Here is a 14,602-nt window from a genome sequence, read left to right as displayed (position 1 = left end):
AAAATTGTTAAACTGATTGAGACTTTCCGGCAAGTCACTAAGATATAGTAGAACAGTGTGGGAGCTAGGAGGCACCCTTGCCGCAGGCCGTTAGGTGTAGGTATTGGGCTGGTGAGACTCTTCTCCCTCCCCATTTGAACTTGACGCCATGTCCCTGAGTACAATGATATTATCAAGTGAAGGAGGTTATCTGGAATTCCCATTCTTTTGAATTTTTTCCAGAGCATAGCTCTGTCTACCCGGTCAAATGCAGTGGTAACGTCGACGAAGACTGCGCAAACAACCTGAGATTTATTGATGACATATTTATCCATTATAATTTGTAGCACTGCTACATTGTCAGTAACTGAGTGTTCTGTTCTGAACCCGGCTTGATTTACAGGAATGGAATCAGTTGAAAACGCTCAATCTTTGAGATGATCTAAAACAGCTGCCACAAAGATCTTCCCAGTTGCGTCAAGGACTGCTATCTGCCGGTAATTGCAGGGGAGCAGCCTGGAGCCCTTCTTATAGATTGGAATTACAATTTTCCCCTTCCAGGACTTTGGTATTTCCCTAGTTTCAAATATGTAGAAATAAAGATGAGCTAGAAACTTGCTCCACTCTTGTGGTTGCTTTTAAGGACCTTAATTGGGATTTGGTCCAGTCCCGTTGCTGCCGACGATCTTGCCTTTTTTATGTAAACTTCAATTTGAGGAGGAGATGGAGCCTCATTACCTGTAATTTTTTTCCTTCCTCTCTTGCTTAGCGTTAGAGTCACGCTTTCTGTATTTTCCTTTGTTTTATATAAGTTGGTTATGAATATTTCCCATTCCGATGGGGGGACTGGAATTGCTTGTAGAGATTTTTTTGTGCCCGTTTCTGTATCAATTAAATTCCAGTAGGAGCGTTTATTGTTTTGTTTTGCTGCTATCTGTAAGTCCACCCATTTTTTGTCCTGTGTCTTTTTTCGCTTTTTTCCTTATCTCTCCTGCAACGGTTTTGTAATGTATTGATTTTGTATTTTCTAATTTCAGATAATTGAAGATATTGTGCCCTTATTAGTTTATTTAATCCTGTTGCCTTTATTTTTGTGTTACGTATTTTGTTTTTTCGTGATCTTGGCATTGGTTGTTTTACATTTTCATGCAGAAATTGCACCAATTTATTAATGACAGCCTTAAAATGCGGTATTGGATTTATTGAGTGAATAGTCTGTAGTGGTTGTGCCATCTGAATTACTTGCATAATTTTTTTAAATGTTCTAGAATTCCATAACAGCTGCCCTTGGACCTAGTTTGCAGTTACTGTACTTTGTAGATACATGATGGGCCCAGGAGATGTTGGTTTTAGTCTTAAATCTGTTGTTAAGTGTAATATTGCATGATCACTTCCTATTTCAAATTTAGTGTTTAATTGTAGGGCTGATCCGAACAGATCTAGACTATAAATCATATAATCAAGAATTAAGGTATTAATGGTGCCTTTTCTTGTGTAGGAAGCCGGAATGTCTCCTTCTGTATTGCCATTTAATATTACACCGTTCAGCATAGGAAGTGATGATAATAGAATGTTCCCTCTTTTATCAGCTTTGTTTCCTGTAGGAAATTGTGGAATAGGTTTTGCCAGGGCTTCTTCTTTTTCGCCAATCGTCCATCTTTTTTAATAGGTCGTTAGATATTTGCCTATTGAAATTACCTGTTAGGAAAAAAAATGGGAAATCTTGGCCTTCTACCACCTTTTCGAGACCCACAAATATTTCTATCGCTAGTGCATCCTTTTTAGATCCAGGCGGAATATAGACATGAATAATGAGCAGGATATTCAAGGTTTCCATAGGGTCCGCCCCAAATTTGATCTTTACACATTGGATATTCTTTGAGCTCATTGGGATGATTTCTTGGTCCAAGTTATATTTTTCAGAAAGGAGAATTGCTATCCCTTCTTTTGCATGCCCTCGGACGACCAGTTCTGCTGGAATGTCATACACAAAATAATCGAGGTGGGCAAAAGTTGTGGTTGCCCAGATTTCTTGTAAAACCAAAATTCCAGGTCTGTCTTCCATAATTACTGCTAATTTCTCCTGGGTTTTTCCAGCTATGTTCCAGGAAGAGATGGTCAAACAATTGCTAAAAATAAAGCTTGTTTTCCTGTTCCTGTTTGTTGCTGTTTAGATTCTCCGCTATCCATGCTCATGTATTTTCGCCGGTTGTATTTTCCTTCATTTGTGTACTTTTGTTCCAGCTTCTCCTTACTCCGTTCGTAATTGAATTTGATATATTTTCTTTATAGAAATTTAGAGGGTTATTTATGCCACTTTGTCTTTGGCGTAAGTGCTGATTTACAATTGTAAAGATTTCTTCTGGTTTATCCTTATTCTTTTTTACTGGGGCCAAGTCGAATCCGTATTTATGTAAAGTCTGGCTTTCTTTTTATATAATTCCTGGTATTACTAGAGACCAACATTCTACGACAGCTGTTGTGGATTTAGCTCCTTCTGGGAAAGTTACTAATTTTATTTCATTTCTTGCTAGAGACTGTAGCGATTGTATCCTTTAAAGTAGATTTGTTATTCTCTCTCTATTTAGGGTACAGAATCCGTAATTTCCAAGCTGCAGGGTAGGATCTTCTGCAACTGAGTAGACGTCTTCCCTATCAATAGGTCCTGCAGTTGGGTGTCCTTTTGTGCTGGAGACTCACTTTCAGTCGTTATAGATACACAACTTGGGGCAGTAGGATTAATATGAATGGAATTTACCCTTTGCTTTTTGACAGAAGAGATCTGATCCTTTTTTGCCAAATTTAGTTTCGATTCTTGACCGTCCTCTTTTTCCGAAGGTCATAAGTTCAGGGAGTAAGGTATTCGGAAACCTTATCTTCCGGACCTTCTGTTTTGCAAACCTTCTTGTAGCCCTTTTCTTTGCTTGTTTCCAACTGGTTTTATTTGATTTCCTCTCTTTTTTTATGTTTCTGGGGCTGGAGAGACGATGGACAGAATTGTAGAGGTTTCTATTGCTTTTTGTTTGGACACTGGTGTAGTAATCAAATTTGGTGGAGTTTTAGTTTTTTGCTGAGTAAAAATTGGGTAATCTGCGATGATCGGCATTTGAGTTTCGAACACATTAGGGTCCCTAAAAAGTTTTCTAAGGGAATACATTTGATTATGTTTTTTTTTCCTTATTTGTTTCTTTTTTACTCCAGCCTCTTCGAGTCGCTGTTTCTTTCTTTGACATGGAATCTGCTCCTGTTGGTAGAAGGGATTTTAATTGAAAGAGGTTTTCCTCTGTTGGTTCTTCTCCTTTTTCTGCAGGTGGTTGTGATTTCAGTTGTTGTTTCCTCCTTTTTTTTCTACTAGATATTTTAACATTCCTAGTTGGGTGCCCAGCATCTGGTCGGAGTTTTCCAAAATGTTTCCAAGATGGGAGAGAACTGATTCCAAGATTCTTGAATTTTATAGAATTGCTGTTTACCTCTTCCGTAATTTTTGAATTACTGTTTGAGGAATCTTCACATCTGGTTTGACCTTGAGTGGAGTTGTTGGAGACCGCCACTTTCATTTCAACTTCTTGCGTTAACTCTTTTTGTTGTTTTCATTGTATTTACTCCAGCCCCTTTGCATTTTGTTTTATAAAATATTTAGTTATTCCAGAATTAATTTCAGCATTTCCTACACGGGCCATTTTTCTAGCACTTCTTCCTATTGCTTGTTCAGTTCCCAGTCTTTTCATAAAAACTGTTTGCGATCTCAGCTCTTTGTACACCATATTTCGGTGCGAGTTCTATCTATGTATTGTCTCTTACTCTCACAACAAGATTTGGGTGGGAATTGCAATGGTTATATGACAGTGAACAGGGTGGGAGAACCAGAGAGCAGGGCTCACTTGGTGGTTGATAGCCACACCCAGTCTAGTTGGGTCGCTTCCGCGAGCTCGCCTCGCTCTCAATTTGCAGTCACTACTATCAGCGAATGAGCTCTCGCTCCAGAGTGAACTGGTGATGTAGTATACCTTCTGCCTTCGCAGCACTGCTCCCTTCTGTGTATTTTCTCTATACAGTTAGGACTGTGTCCACGTCGTCTTCACAGTCCTCACAATCCTTTCTTGGGCAGGTGAAAGGCAGGCAACATGTTCATGGGGGTATTGGGCTGGTGCTAGACAGCTCCGCCCCTCAGGCCCTGTTCGTTGTAAACCCTGCCCTTCACATGCTTTCCTACAAACATTGCAGAACTCGAGCTACAAACTCTGCATACACTCTGCAAACACTGGAGGACTTCCCATGGATTTGGGCTTAGTCAGATCTTTACTCCACCTTTTCTGTCCTCCCCACACAGTATAGCCCAGCGGGAGGGCTTTCTTTCCTTGTCTGCCTTCTTACCGCTCACTTTCTCCCCTCCGCCGGTTCTGCAGCCCAGAGGCTCGGGCGTCACAAGCAGTGCTCCCCTGGCTCGCCAGCTCCGCTGTTTATTCGGGGCGGCTTTTGGTAGCCACCTGCTGGTTTTCTGCTGGTTTCCGGCACACCGCCTCACGCATCTCTCCCAAGTCCAGCAGCCGGACCACAGCTCTCCGCTGCTCTGCTCACTGCTGCTGTGCTCTGTGAGCTCTGCACTCTGCTCTGCAGACTGTGCTGTGCTCACTCGCTTCTACCTCATCATGTGTCTGTGAGAGCAATGAGAGAGTGTACCGTTTCCCTCTAACTGCACTATAAGATAACTTCTTTACTTTAGCTAGCATTTCTTGAGCCGGGGCAGGGCAAAGACTTTTTCTAAGCTCCATGAAGGTGCTCTTGCTGTCGTTTTCCCATGGTATCAGATCAGACACATCTTGCGTGTTAACCTCTGTAGAGGTTTCACCACTAGGGATAAGTTGGGTATCCACTGGTGACCATAGTTCATAATTTCCAGAAACATCCTGACTTCTCTCTTCTTATTGGTAGGGTTCATTTTCAAAATGGCAGAAATTCTTTCATATTCATTTCTCAATGTGATGTACAATATACAGGACTTCTTCTAGCAAAATTGCATCTTGCTCTGGGACAGTTTGCGTCCATTTTTCTCCACATGATTCAGTAAGGCAATCATGTTTTACTTACAAGCTTCTCGTGATATTGACACCACCAAGCCATCAATATATTGGACAAGGACTGAGTTACAAAGTAACCTCAAGGTCTCCAGATTCTATTTCAAGATCTGGTTGAAAATCGAAGGGCTCTCCGTATATTCTTCTGGAACTCAGCACCATGCCAAAATTAGGTTCTAGAACCAGTATGCAAAGAGAAGCTTGCCCTCTTCATGCAATGATATAGAGATTAATGGTTGGCCCAAGTCATCCGCTATGTACCACTGAGATTCACGGGGGATCTGAAACAGTATCTCTGTAGTAATTTGTACCAAATGACAACATGGAACAATGATGTCATTGATCTTTTTACGGTCCTGCGAAATTTGGAAATTGCCACAAGGCTTCTACAGGCCAATTATAGGAGAATTACATGGTCTCCCCAAAATCTCCTTCAGGATACCTTTCTGAATCATGGACTTAGTCACTGGGGAAATCCCAGCAACCATCTACGGTAAGAGATTGATTAGGTTTGTGTGTTTGGGTAAGTTAAATATTTGGTTTTAAAGTGATTTTAACAGGTTGTACATCTTTTATTAGTACAATATCCCAGACTCAGAAATCATGGACTTTGTGCTTTACTGTATCCTTCAGATCAGGGGGCAAATCACTACAGTTATCATAGGAATAGCCAAATGTCCATCCCCTGTTTTACTATTTTGAAATCCACATCTTCATCATGAATTAAAAACTTGACACCTCCGGTATATTGTAAATTCTGCAATAATAAACCCGGGTCAACAAGGTTGAATGGACGTGAATCGCATACCACAAACTAATGGTCCTCCTCAAGGAAGCCTATCTTACAGGGACCTTTTTTGACAAAGGATCTACAAACTGTTTGTTTTCTGTGCCTGCAACTTGGATCTGTTTTCCAGAGAGGTGAAAGTGTGAGTCTTCTGTTGTCCTAACAGTGGACCTGGTAGCACCACTGTAATTCAAAAAGGACATTTGGTGGCCATTCACCCTGCCTCCTACTAGTGAACCATTTTGTCTACCTTCAAAACTGAGCCCAGTATGCAATCTTCCTCTCATCTCAGGCCCCATCATTGTGATTGATCAGATCCATAGCCTCCAGAAGTATCAAAGACAAGGAACTGTTGGAAACTAGCTTGATTCTCAAAGGGATTCAAATTAGCTCTTGGCATTGAACCTTGGGTTTCCCATATTCTGCATGGCACTGTGGCTTGGGAAACCTACATCATCAGAGCTTAGGACATATTGGTGTTTGGTGGTCTCTGCATCTGTACATTTTGCATCTGTATTGGATTAACACTATGCATTTGCCTAGCACTAGACATCCTATTCAAATTGAGCCTACGCTCAGTTTTTCAATGGCCCACCTTGGGCAATAATGACATGGATTTGAGACTGCTAACATCACCACATCTATTCCAGTGTTCGGGTTGATCAAACACCACACCATCTACCCTGTGGAGCATTGTTCCCACCATGCATTATCTGACATCCGCCTTGGAATCGAACTCCTGCATTCCACCACCAGCACTGTTTCCATATATGGCCCATACTGGAATCCCTTCTGTGCATGTTTTGACTGAGCCAACATAAACTTTCCTTAAGCCTTTTCCTTTTTTATCTCTTACTTATCACTGCAATACTTATCATATCGAGATATCTCATCCAAAGGCATTATCTGTGAACACAATGATTACATTTTGTTGCATGTGAAAACTGATCTCTGTACGCAACCCAAGAAGAAACTGTTACACAAAGTTGCTCATATCACCTCCTTTTGGGTTTTTTGACACAGCTATGCTCCCTGAATACCTAACATGCTGATAATAGGCATGCACAGACTCATTCACCTCTTGAGGAGTCCAATTTATCTCCAATCAATCAACATCTTTCTGTGGGACCTTACCCTTCAAGAAATTAAACACTTGTTTCTACTTCAGCATTACCGAAGGAGATGGTGCATTTGTCTGGGCTACTACTTGGAGCTCTGCATTCTGCCACTGTCCCAACATCTTTCATGCAGCCCACAAGTAATTAGGCACCACAATGTTCACAATCCGCTCAACCTGAGTGTAGCATAAATTGGGGTTTATACTCAATTTTGGGAACTGATTTGTAAATGTGGCAAGATCACCTCAACTTCAAAGAACATGCACATATCCACTCAATGCACATCTCTTAAAAAGAAGGCACTTGATTCAGTATCATTTTGTGGGGTTGTTTTCCTTGTCCCCCAAAATATCCTCCTTCATTTTCCCTGTCAATTCCTTCTTAATCCATCTGTCCCTTATCGTATACAGATTACTCCATTTTTGTATGCTTTCAACTAATTCCCAAACATGTATTTTAACCCAGAAGTCGCCATAGTAGTGATCATTTCTTCATTCATATGTGTCCTGAAACTGTTCTGCAAGACCTGACTGTTAGACACATCAACATTGCATTCCTTTGCTACTCTTTTGTGTGTCTTCACAGCACGTCAAGTGATTTCTTTACTTAAGAACTGTAGCTTGTCTTCATGTTACCATCTAGATATCTTGTATTAAAGTGTCTTTTAATAAGTTTGTCCAACTCCACAACCAGTCTAGAGACATCTAAAGATCCTAAAGTCATTCGAATTAGCGTTCAGTCACCAGACACCTCTGTCTCCTCCTTTCCCATGGAAGTTCCCTCCATTCGGGGTTGTGCTACTAAATCAAAAAAAAAAACAGTAGCACCGTGAACAAATGATATCGTAAACACTAAAGATGGTTCTGGGGTGAAAGTTCCTACCAACGGATTTGGATTCCACACTACCATTTATGAAGTTTGAGTCATATGCACATTAGTGGTAGGGGGGTCTCGGGCAGTTGCAGGTGAAACTACAGTAACCGAGGTTACTGGAGTCAGAGCAGTCTCAATGTGAGTAGTTGCAGTCTGGGCTGTTATAATTGGAGTCATCACTACTGGAATTATAATGGCTATGGTGGTACTAATAGGAACTGCCACAATGGGGGCTGTCTGAGTTGGACTTTAACAACTGGGGATGCTGGAGTTTGCCCTCCACCCTGGGGTTGAGTGTAACTAAAGGGTACAGTCACAATGTTACCGTTGCCTGTGAGATCTCCACCAGATGACTGGAATACATTCTATGGCGATGGTCAGGAAGACAGCAGATCCTCTTGGAAATCATCACTAGAATTCCAAGGGTACTAGAGTCAGACTGAACACAATATCCTTCTCTCCATGTGCTTTCTTTTTTTTTGGCCTGTCATTCATTAGTACTGGGTAAGATTTAGCTTCTTCAATCCTGTTCCTTCACCACACTTGTGTTCAGCATTCCACTTAGATCCAAACAACTCTGAACTGTCTTTTTAGTTTGATTTTGATACTTCTCCTTGTCCATTATTCAAACTTCATACTGTGCTGGTCTAGGTGGGGATTTCACGGACGTGCAGTGCATGGGGATGGGAGAGATCATCCTGTACAGGTAGACCTGACCTTTGATTTTTTTTCCCAAAGCCGTGTAGCTGCATACCTCTTTGTTTGATGGTGAGAGCATGGGAGTTTACCTGCTCCCAAGAGACATACTATCTGTAGTATTGTGCTTCATTTCCCTGTATCCTCATAGGCATCACATATTGTGTACTTTTTTGAGTAGCACAACTGTGGAGATGAGAACTCTTCTTTTATTGACTCTCTATAGTTTTCCTTGTTTTGTTGTTTGTACTTTTAGTAGAAAGAGGAAAGGTGTGTAGTAAAGTGCTTCATTTCCCTGTATCCTCCTAGGCATCACATATTGTGTATTCCTTTGAGTAGCACCGTAGTCATGGAACCTGGTGCTCTCAGATCTGTGTGTGAATAAGTTCAGTTGAGCTGATCCAGCCTGCTGGGTGGATGGGACCCCTTTACCTGTGGAATAAACATATTTCTTCTTCAACCCTAGATCTTCCTTTACTCATTATTACTTGATTTTACACTGGCGCCGAGCAAAGGAGACCACCCCTGTGCATCTACAAGGATAGAGACATTTAATAATTCAACGGAAAAAGAAGTGTGGGTTCAAACATCTTCAAGATACCTCTTAAGGAGCAACCTTTTCATTTTATTAATGTTAAACTGTCATGTGAGTTACTCTTATGGTCTTCTCTTTCAGCGAAAACTATCAATACTTTGTGGATTGGGAGCGTTTGCCACGCATCCCACCCATTTTTTTTATTTTTAGCCGCATTGGGTTGGGAGGTTTCGGCGCGGGCTCATCCACATTCTCTTTGGAGCTTCATATGTATTTGGGTAAACCTTGTTTGGTTGTGGTTGGGCAGCGTTCGCCACACGTCTCACCCTTTGATGAGACCCTTGGGTTGGGAAGTTTTGGTTCAGGCTCATACACACCTGTGACAGTCTTCCTGCCAGCAGCTTAGACATTTTTCTTGTTGTTGCTTTGAGAGCGTAATCACCTTTTGGTGAGACCCTTGGGTTGGGAGGTTTTGGTGCAGGCTCATACACACCTGAGACAGTCTGCCTGCCAGCAACTTAGACATTTTTCTTGTTGTTGCTTTGAGAGCGTAATCAAAGCTCAGTGCAAACTTTTGCCCATACTCTAACTGCTGACAAAGTTTTTTTTTTTTTTGTCTCACATTGCTGTTGACAGTGTGTAAACCTCGGCACAACATTTTGTCTGAATTTTATGTGATGTTCTCTGTCATCGACTTAATTGAGGGAAACCAGGCCACCACACGCGCCGCTCCGCAATTCATGTGTCGTTGGTTTCATGCCTTCATTTTAAAAGATAACAAGTCACCGTCATCTGACGCGAGGAGACTCAACAGCGTTGGTGCGGGAAGCGAGTGTTCCAGCGCGCACTCATCCGCCTTTGTTATCTTCCGTCTCTGTTTCCCGAAGAATCCTGAAGTGTTGTGAGCGCATGTTCTGGCGCGCATTTCTCTGCGATCATCCTTTGCTGATTCTGACATCGCCATGCTTTACGTCTACGAGTGGAGAAGCGTGGCTCAGTGGTTAGAGGTGGCAGACCCGGAAGCTGAGATCGGCCGTGGACCAGGGTTCGATTCCCCGCCTCGGCGGGTCTCGGGCTCAAAAATCCACGGAGTCTATAATTCTTGTTCCGGTGCCTACTCGACTCACGGGGTCACACTCTGCGACTCTGGGCAATAGCTTGCTTAATCTCCACTACGGCCCCTCGCGGCGGGATGCCTGGCTTTCACCTTGTGGATACCCGACCGGGATATCTCACAGGGGAATACCAGGACGGGTTCCCTAAGCAAGCGCCTTGAGACCCCTGGGTTAAAGTGTTGCGCTATATAAATCGAAACACATTTACATTTACATTTACGTGGCAGCCATTTTTGTAAAACTTGAACTTTGTGTGAGGATTTCAACTTTTCTTTTGAGTACATACATTGTCCTCATTGTAACTGGCTTTTCTCTCCAGGGTTTGAGTTACCTCCAATTAATTTTGAGACGTTTTAGTTTTGATGTACTTATTTAATGTGCACTTTCGCGCTGTTAATAAAATGTTTTCACTCCGAGGAATGTCAGCATTTTGAATGATAACTCTTTATTTAAACTTACAAAGCCTACTTTTAGCACCGATAATATTATAAATGTCTTTCTAGGTCATACTTAATTTACTTTTATAAGCATAAGTCCACTGCATTCCTTTGTCTTACAGTGTGCTCTACACAGCATATCTTTTGGACGCATACTGTTTGGTTGCAAACGTTTAGCATAGCCATGCAAAATGTTACAACACCTCCTTTTTTTAACGTCCCCTGGTGATCCACCTATAAAATGGCAAAAATGGAAAAAAAGTGTTAAAAAGATACGCTAAAGTGTGTGGAACCAATCTCTTGCATTGTCTTGGATCGGAAAGACAAGCAGTCTTTGATCACTTACCTGAAATTGATGACCCAAACTTAAATGAATTTGAAATTTGCATGTTAAAACTCGATAGGCATCACTAGGCATTACTTACCCAAAGTAAGTACAATATTGGATCGATATCATTTTGGGCGGAGAACTCAGAATGAGGGCAAGTCTGTAACAAACAATGATACTGACTTACGAAAGTTGGGTTCATCATGTAAATTTGGGGCCTTGTTGGAAGAAATAATTGGGGATCAGTTCATGTTGTGTTGCAATGTAGAGAAAGTAAGATACGACTCATGGTCAAACCTTGGATTCTGCCTCATCGCGCACAACAATATCAGCCCCATGCAAGGATAGTAGGGATGTGATTCTTCAAAGAGAAAAAAGGATTGCAAGATGACCTTCTAGATTTAAAGACTATGTCATGGAGCAATCGTGGAGATCAGAACTGTGGAGATGAGAACTCTTCTTTATTGACTCTCTATAGTTTTTCTTGTTTTGTTGTTTGTACTTTTAGTATAAAGAGGGAAGGTGTTTAGTATTGTACTTAATTTCCTTGTATCCTCATAGGCATCACATATTGTGTATTCTTTTGAATAGCACCATGGTGATAGAACCTGGTGCTCTCAGATCTGTGAATGAATAAGTTCAGTTGAGCTGACCCAGCCTGCTGAATGGATGGGACCCCTTTACCTCTGGATTAAACGTATTCATTCTTCAACACTGGATCTTCCCTTACTCATTATTACTTGATTTTACACCATCCTGATTTTCTCCACTGGAAAGAGTTGGCGTGAGGAACCTTCCAAAAAACCTCTATATGGTATTAACTGGGTGTTTTCTTGGAATAGTTTAGTTTAGTTTAGTTTAACAACCAATTAACCCTTCATTCACATATTAATTCGGTGGTCTCTTCTTGCTTTTTCACACTTCGAGTTATTCGGAAAATCGCCAGATTTTTCTCTACCTCTGCCTTAAAGCTAATTCTGATGGCCATGGTCCTGTCAAAGATGGACTACGGTAATATCATTTATAATGGAGCTCCTGCATATGCCTTGCAGCGCCTACAACTAGTACAAAACCAGGCTGCCCGCCTGGTCTTTGGCCTGTCTAAGTCCCATCACTCGACCCCTCTACTCAAGAGCTTACATTGGCTCCCGATAAAAGAGCGAGCTAAGTTCAAGCTAGGGTGCTTGACTTTTCAAGCTAGGGCGGGCACAGCCCCGGCCTTCATTAATTCGGCAATTTCTGCCTATGTTCCCTCTAGGCACCTTCGTTCCTCCAGCCTAGCTCTACTAACTACGCCCCGGTTTAAAAAGAAGCGGGCAGGGGGACAGAAGTTTGCCGTACTCGCTCCCACCTTCTGGAATGACCTCCCCCTATCTTTAAGACTCTCTCCCTCTTATTTGGAGTTTCGGAGGTCACTAAAAACATTACTATTCCAGCAGGCTTTTTGCACCTAGCTCTCTAATCCTCATTAGCTCTTTTATCTCACTCTGTTAGGGACCTCATCAGCGCCATGAAACTGACTCAGTGTACGTGCGCTTTATAAGTTCTTTTAAATTCAATTCAAATTCAGATCCTGCCCCGATTTCACTGAGAGAAGACCTTTCCCATACTCTGCTGATTTCCTCTTTCAGAGGTGTTGGGCTTGATGCTCAAACATCTGTTTTGCTTTCCTGAACCTTAATGTGGTTTCTCTGATGCTGACACCTTCCTCTTAGAATTTCCCTTGACACTTTCAGTGCTTTATTTAGTTTAAAGAAGTTTTATTTTGTGTTTAGTGCTCTGTGCCTCACAATATTTTGGATCTTTGTCATAATATACACATTCAGATTGCATAACCAAATTGCCATTTATATGGATATTTTATAATTTCATTTACCGATTGATTGATTTGTTACCTTAATTAATCTTGTTAATAGAACCTTGATAGTTTGGACACCATCCTGTCTGTCCTTATTGTGGAACCAAATTGGTTTCACAAAAAATTGAAATGTGTTGCTGATGCTATCTCCTTTCATACACTTACAGTCGATAATCAAAGATCCATATGACCATTGATGACTCTTGTACAATGACTATACTCAGGGCAACTGGAATTATGCTATTCTACAGCTGCAGTATTTTTCACATCATAATAGATGTGCCACATATTTGACTATCGGCTGCATAATCTGAAGATTATAACAAAAAAATGGTTTCTAGCTCAAATGATCAAAAGTTACTAAAAATAAATGCAACATATGTTCAGACACAGTGGAAGGTCAGTTGTAAAGAATAATTGCTCATTTTTCAGTTGCTTATTTCTATATTTGGTTGTTAAACTGGTACTAATGAGGTGAAAACCTTACCCTAGCAGTATTACTCCGTGCAAAACAGATAAAATAATGAAGTAATACAATAAAGAAAAGTGATGCATTTTGCCACATAATTTGAATTTCTTGCCACACAATTTAGTCATCCTACCACATAATTTGGTATTCCCCTGCTGCATAATTCGAGGGGCCCTGACTATACTAAACTCTTTAGATATAGAGAAATCCGCTGGATCACACCCAAACAACCTTGAACGACCTTGGAAAACTTCAGACTTCCCTATCTTTCCCTCTGTTTGTTTCACTATGTAAATCACCTTGATAAGCATGCATTCTCTGTATCCGGAGTCCATTGCTCTCGATCTTGGCTCAGAGTATCTAAAACTATACCTACATGTGTTAAATTTGCTTTCCATCAACATATTCCCACTGAATACTCGTCCCTAAGTATTAAATCCGAAATGAGTAGTGAGCGTTGAGTTATCAACAGTGAAGGAGGAGCAATCCAATGGTAGCTTGTTGAACTTTTCTTTTAGACCCTGGATCATGATTTCAGTTTTGGCAGTATTCAATTTCACCCAGTTGCCAGCTATGTGTTGTGGCAAGGGTAGTTTATTCTGCCGAAATGTCCCATTAGACGTTCTCAGGCAGCTGGAAAAAAATGTAGGCCAATAAACAGTAATGAACCCTGTAGGGGTTTGAGGCCTATAAACAGCAGTGAACCCTGCAGAGGTTTGACAGCAATAAACAGTAGTGAAGGGGTTTCACACCATAAAAATGTAGTGAAACCTACAGGGGTTTCACACCAATAAACAGTAGTGAACCTTGTAGGGGTTTCACAAAGATGAAAAATGTTTTGGGACATGCAAATTCTTGGGAGAAGCAGTATGTATGCCTTTCTTGGTGACACATGAAGTTCTGTTCACATGCAAAGAGTTGAACTGGGCATTAAGCAACATCCCAACCACTTATTTAATTTTGCTTAGGCGGAAACTGTGATCTAATGTTTAAAATGCTAGCACTGAGGACCTGATTTAGAGTTTGGTGCATGAGTACTCCATCACATACATGATACAAAGTCTGTCTGTCTTATTACAAGTACACTAGAATACAATGCACTTTTAATAAGGAGAATCGGAAACCCAACACATTTTTGATGAAGTAACCTATCCGGCAAACTCGGAATCAGGCCGAGGTCATATAACAGAGAATTTGGGTGATTTTATGTAAGAAGGCCACTTACCTACACTTATTTATTCTTTCTTAGACAGTGAAGTGTTTCATCAGGTTGGTAAACAGTACTTTTTAAAGCTATGAGTCAAGATGCTATTACTGCATAAGAAGGAAGAT

At 41.2% G+C, this 14,602-nt stretch overlaps 1 protein-coding gene across 2 annotated transcripts in view; it reads left to right on the top strand.

The window, feature by feature from the left end:
• Window positions 1-14,602, top strand: part of AOC1 (amine oxidase copper containing 1) — a 303,383-nt gene that overhangs the window by 157,721 nt on the left and 131,060 nt on the right. The gene's annotated exons all lie outside the window — the stretch shown is intronic.

The sequence above is a fragment of the Lissotriton vulgaris genome, chromosome 10, assembly GCF_964263255.1.
Source record: "Lissotriton vulgaris chromosome 10, aLisVul1.2, whole genome shotgun sequence".
NCBI classification, from domain to species: domain Eukaryota; kingdom Metazoa; phylum Chordata; class Amphibia; order Caudata; family Salamandridae; genus Lissotriton; species Lissotriton vulgaris.
The sequence above is the reverse complement of the archived record's forward strand: the minus strand, read 5'-3'. Positions and strand labels throughout refer to the sequence as shown.